The 5,783-nt window shown below is 38.0% G+C and overlaps 1 pseudogene; it reads right to left on the bottom strand.

The window, feature by feature from the left end:
* Nucleotides 1-4,726: 4,726 nt before the first annotated feature.
* Nucleotides 4,727-5,122, bottom strand: LOC107144056 (annotated as a pseudogene).
* Nucleotides 5,123-5,783: the final 661 nt, after the last annotated feature.

Here is a 5,783-nt window from a genome sequence, read left to right as displayed (position 1 = left end):
ACTCTGTTAGTGATACTCTCATTTGAGTTTTTAATTTGGTTTATATTTTCCTTCATTTCCAGAATTATTGTTTATTTTTTTATAATCTCTATCTCCAAAAAGATGCTTATTTGCTTCTTTTATCTGTTTATGTAATTCATTTTCAATGTGTTCTTTCACTGTTTGAATTTGCTGTCTCATATCCTCTTTATGGTTCCATTCCATCTCTCTAAGGTATTCCTAGAGTTCTTTATTTGACCATTTTTCTGATTCCTCTAGGTCCTCCTGAATATTTAGGGTGTCCTGCATTTTTTGTACTCCTTTTCTTTCTTGCTTTTTCATGCTGCTCATGCTACTTCTTGTTCTGTTTGACTGCTGAGTTACTTTTTACTCCTATAAATTTATTTGATGCTTGGGAGGAAAGGTATTAGAAGGGAAGGGAAGAAATCACTAAAGAGAATGAGAGTAAGCAGGTAGAATTCAAGGAAGGGGGAATAAGGAAATTGAAAAGACAAAAGAAAAAAATAATGAAAAAAAATAAAAATTAAAAAACATAATAAAAAATATTTTAAAAAATTTAAAAAATAAAAAAAAATGAAAATGAAAGAAAACAAATAAAAAAAATATTAAATGCAGTCTTAGAGTTTGATTAACTTCTCTTCCAGTAGGTGGAGCTGTGCCCACTGGGCCAAGCTTCTCCTCTCAATATGCAGGAGCCAATCACTGTGAAGCAGCTCCTCCTCCCCGACTGGGCGGGGCTCCAATCCTAAGTGCCTAGGGCCTTCTCTTGTGTCTAGTCACTTCCCCACTTTTCCTCAAGCCAGGGCCTGCTCACCAGTGATGCTCACCACAATACTGGCTACACGCCATGTCTGCTGCTCCCGGAAGCCCTATTTTCTTGAACAACTGGGACACTCTCCCTGTTTGCCATTCCCTCAGACCCTAAGTTTATGGAGCTTGGGGCTGAGAATCCTCAGCGAATTTTGCTTGCCCTCCATTAGCCACGACCCCGGTAGCTGGTGCAAGAGACCTCAGTTGTCAGCACTGGTGGAAGCGGTAGCCGGGGGTTCCATGCTGCGGGTCCCGCGCCACTCCTCATTCCCTCGGTCTGACTATTGCACTCACGGGAGAGCTGGGAGGGGCCCTTAATGTTTCCCTGCTGTGTGGAGAGGGAGGACTAGGGGTTACACACCTGTCGCCGCCGGTTTCAATGAAGTTATCTCCTCCGCCGCATTTGGTGACATCAGTTCTCTGCTATGGTGGTATCCCATGCAAATGGTGACAATTCGTTCCCTTTGCTGGGTGACCAATGCAACGGGTGGCTCCTGACTGGCTTCCCCAAGCCCCGTCTCAATCCTGTGGCCACTACCTATGAAGGCTCGGTTGATATTAACCTCTGCAGGTTCCGAAGGGCCGACCAGTTGTTTCAGTGGGATCCTTTAGTGCTGAGTCACAGCGGTTTGTCTGCGAGACACAGGTGAACGGGAGCTTGAATTCAGCCGATCTGGACTCCATGTGTGTTCTGAGAGGCCCAGAGTGTTCGCCCCAGATCCACATCAGCTCAGCATTGCCTAGTGATCCTGAGCAAACAGCATTTATACGATTTACGACTCCCTATGCCCACAGCTGAAGAGGTCAGAGACTTGATCTCTCCATGCCCACCACCATGTTGGATCTCTGTCTCAAACATTTCCCTTTTAACAAAATTAGAAAACTCAGGAAACCACTTTACAACCTCTATCAGTGTAACTTTTCAAGAGAAATTAATTGCAATATGTTTACCTAGGTATCTTATAAATCAAAGCAATATTAACAAACTTTACCAACAGTGAGAATGTTAAGCACTCTCTCTGGAATTAGGTAGCTGGTCCACTTGTTAGAATAATTAGTTCTATTTTCTTTGGATAAAATCATGTTATGTGCATACTATCTTTTTTGTTTCAAAAGAAGTGTGCCTGTAGCTCCTTCATAAATGTACAGGATAAATGGAAGGAAGGATATGACAAGTAATTTTTTCCATTGTTTTTTAAATACTTTAATTATGGTAAAAATACTATCTTGTTCAAATACAAAATTATATACTGCTATGGTCATGATTCTCATGATGATGTAAGTAGTCACTGATTCTGCAACTGTTAACTGTAATGTATCTTTTTTAAAATTAGGTATATATGGCAGCAGAATACATTTTGATTCATTATACACATTGCTGAACAAATTTTCATTTCTCTGGTTATACACCATGTAGCCTCACACCCTATGTGCAGTCTTACATGTACCTAGGGTAATGATATCCATCTCATTCCACCATCTTTCTGTTCCCATGCCCCCTCCCCACCCTCCCTCCCCTTTGCCCAATCAAAGTTCTCCCATTTCCCCCATGCCTCTCCCTCCCCATTTTGGATCAACATCCACTTATCAGAAGAACATTTAGCCTTTGGTTTTGGGGGATTGGCTAACTTCACTTAGCATTATATTCTCCAACGCCATCCATTTACCTCAAATGCCATGATTTTATTCTCTTTTATTGATTAGTAAAATTCAATTGTGTATATATACCACTTTTTTTATCCATTCATCCACTGAAGGGCATCTAGGTTGGCTCCACAGTTTAGCTATTGTGAATTGTGGTTGCACCAATTTGCAGTCCCACCAGCAATGTATGAGTTTACCTTTTCCCCCACATCCTTACCAACATTTATTGTTGTCTGTTTCTTGATAACTGCCATTCTGATTGGTGTGAAATGAAATCTTAGAGTAGTTTTAATTTGCATTTCTCTGTTTACTAGAGATGTTGAACATTTTTCATATATTTATTGATTGAATGTAAATCATCTTCTGAAAAGTGTCCATTCAGCTCCTTAGCCCATTTGTTGATTGGATTGTTTGGTTTGTTGGTTTTAAGTTCTTTGAGTTCTTTATAAATCCTGGAGATTAGTGCTCTACCTGATTGATTGTTTCTTTTGCTGAGAAGAAGCTTTTGAGTCCATCCCATTTATTAATTCTTGATTTTATTTCTTGCACTTTAGGACTCTTTTTAAAGAAGTCGGGGCCTAATCTGACCTGATTAAGATTTGTACCTACTTTTTCCTCCATTAGGCGCAGCATCTCTAGACTAATTCCTAGGTCCTTGATCCACGTTGAGTTTTGTGCATGGAGAGAGTTGGGGGTTTATTTTCATTTTGCTGCATATGGATTTCCAGTTCTCTCAGCACCATTTGTTGAAGAGGATATCTTTTCTCCAATGTATGTTTTTGATGCCATTGTCTAGTATGAGATAACTGTATTTAAATGGGTTTCTCTGTGTCTTCTATTCTGTACCATTGGTCTACATGTCTATATGGGTGCCAATTCCATGCTGTTTTTGTTACTATAGATTTGTAGTATAGTTTAAGGTCTACTATTGTGATGACTCTGCTTCATTCTTCTTGATAAGGATTACTTTTGCTATTCTGGGTCTCATTTTTCCAAATAAATTTCATAATTGCTTTTTCTATTTCTATAAGGAATGATGTTAGGATTTTAATTGGAATCACATTGAATCTGTATAGTGCTTTGGGTAGTGTGGCCATTTTGACAACATTAATTTTGCCTATCTAAGAGCATGGGAGATCTAAGAGCATGGGAGATCTTTTCATCTTCTAAGCTGTGTTCTATAGTTTTCATTGTAGGGGTCTTTCACCTATTTTGATAAGTTGATTCCCAAGGATTTTATATATTTTTGAGACCATTGTGAATGGGGTATTTTTCCTAATTTGTCTGTCAGAGGATTCATCACTGATGTATAGAAATGCAATTGATTTATGGGTATGGATTTTATATTCTGTTACTTTGCTGAATTCATTCATTAATTCCACAAGTTTTCTGGTGTAGTTTTTTTTTTGATCTTCTAAGTATAGAATCATGTCACCAACAAATAATGATTTGAGTTCTTCTTTTTCTACTTGTATCCTTTGAATTCCTTTCATCTGTCTAATTGCTCTGGGCAGTTTTTCAAGGACTATATTGAATAGAAATGGTGAAAGAGGGCATCCCTCTCTTATAACAGTTTTTAGAGGAAATGCTTTCAATTTTTGCCATTTAGAATGATGTTGGCCTTGGGTTTAGCATAGATAGCTTTTACAGTGTTGAGGCATGTTCCTACTATTCTGAATTTTTCTAGTGTTTTGAACATGAAAGGGTGCTGTATTTTGTCAAATGCTTTCTCTGTATCAATTGATAAAATCATATGATTATTATCTTTAAGTCTCTTGATGTGATCAATTATATTTACTGATTTCCATATGTTGAATCAACTTTGCATCCCAGGAAAGAACCACACTTGATCATGGTGCACTACTTCTTTATTATGCTTTTGTGTGCAATTTGCCAGAATTTAATTGTGAATTTTTGCATCAACATTTGTCAAGGATATTGGTCTGAATTTTTTTTTCCTTGATGTGTCTCTGCCTGGTTTTGATATCAGGATGATACTGACTTTGTAGAATGAGTTCAGAAGGGATACTTCCTAGCCTATTTCATGGAGAAATTTGAGGAATATTTGGTATTAATTCTTCCTTATAGGTCTTGAACAACTAATCTGTGAATCCGTCTGGTCTCAGGATTCTTTGTTGATAGGCTTTTGATGTTGTCATCTAATTCCTTGCTTGAAACTGATCTGTTTAAATTGTGTATGTCCTATGACTCAGTTTGGGTTGATCATATGCCATTGTAGTGTATATTAACTCCAACCATAGTTTCTCTGTCTTCAGTCATTTATCACAGCTAAAATAATGTTATGAAAATACATGAGGAAATGAAGCAAGTGGAAACAAAGCTTGATCATGGTTTCTTTCATGTGTGACTTCAGTAGACCTCAATTTTGTATTTCTGTTGGGTCAAACATCCCTATGTTGCCACTTGGCACCATAATGAACCAATCTATATTCCAAGTAGCAACAGCTAAAATTAAGAGGGAAGAAGAAACAGTGCATCAAAACAAGCAGAATATGGTGACAATGGTATGGCCAAGAAATTCTGAGCAACATGATCTAGGATCAATGTAATCACATTCTAAATCAGATGATATAATTCTGAAGTAGACTGCAAGGCAGTTGAGGAAACAACAATTTTGGAGTAAGAAAACAAACACTACTGCCTCCATCCTCCTCTTTCTCCTTTCTTTCCTAATCTGTTGCTGACACTTTTTCCATCAAACTGACAAATAATCTATTTACATATAGAAAATACTTAAAATCTACAAAAAATCAAGATATTTATATAACATCATTGTTGGAGTTAACCATTTTACTAAATTGATTAATGCCTTAATTACTCTTCCTCACATGCTGTGAGCATGTCAGTGCTCTCCTTTAAAAGGTACTAAGTTACTGTGGTTTAGATGCTTCTATCAAAGTCTAGAAACCATTTGAACAAGAAAAACTTAATATAGACTTATTCATGCCTGAGGCCCTGAGTTTATTCCCTAGCACTGAAAAAGGAAAAAGAATTAACAAATAAAAGGTGGTTATCTACTTGGGATGAGGCAGAGTAGCAAAGGAAGGAAGCAATGTAAGATAGGGTTCCCAGTGAAACTGAGGTGCAGAACTCAATGGGGAAGATGGGATGATGGCCCACTGGAAGGTGCTGTGGTGCTGGTCACTGATGTGGTCAATTAGTCGCTCGGTTACTTTGTCGTGGGGGTTAGAGATGCAGAATCAACACATAGACTCTGGGAACTGGTGAGAGAACTGGCTGGAGCCCCACCTCAGGTCGTCATCAAGCAACTCAGTTTATTTTTGGAATGCATACAATTGTTATAGGGT

Source organism: Marmota marmota, unplaced genomic scaffold (genome assembly GCF_001458135.2).
Source record: "Marmota marmota marmota unplaced genomic scaffold, marMar, whole genome shotgun sequence".
Classification (NCBI taxonomy): Eukaryota; Metazoa; Chordata; class Mammalia; order Rodentia; family Sciuridae; genus Marmota; species Marmota marmota.
This window is presented reverse-complemented; position numbering and strand designations above follow the sequence as displayed.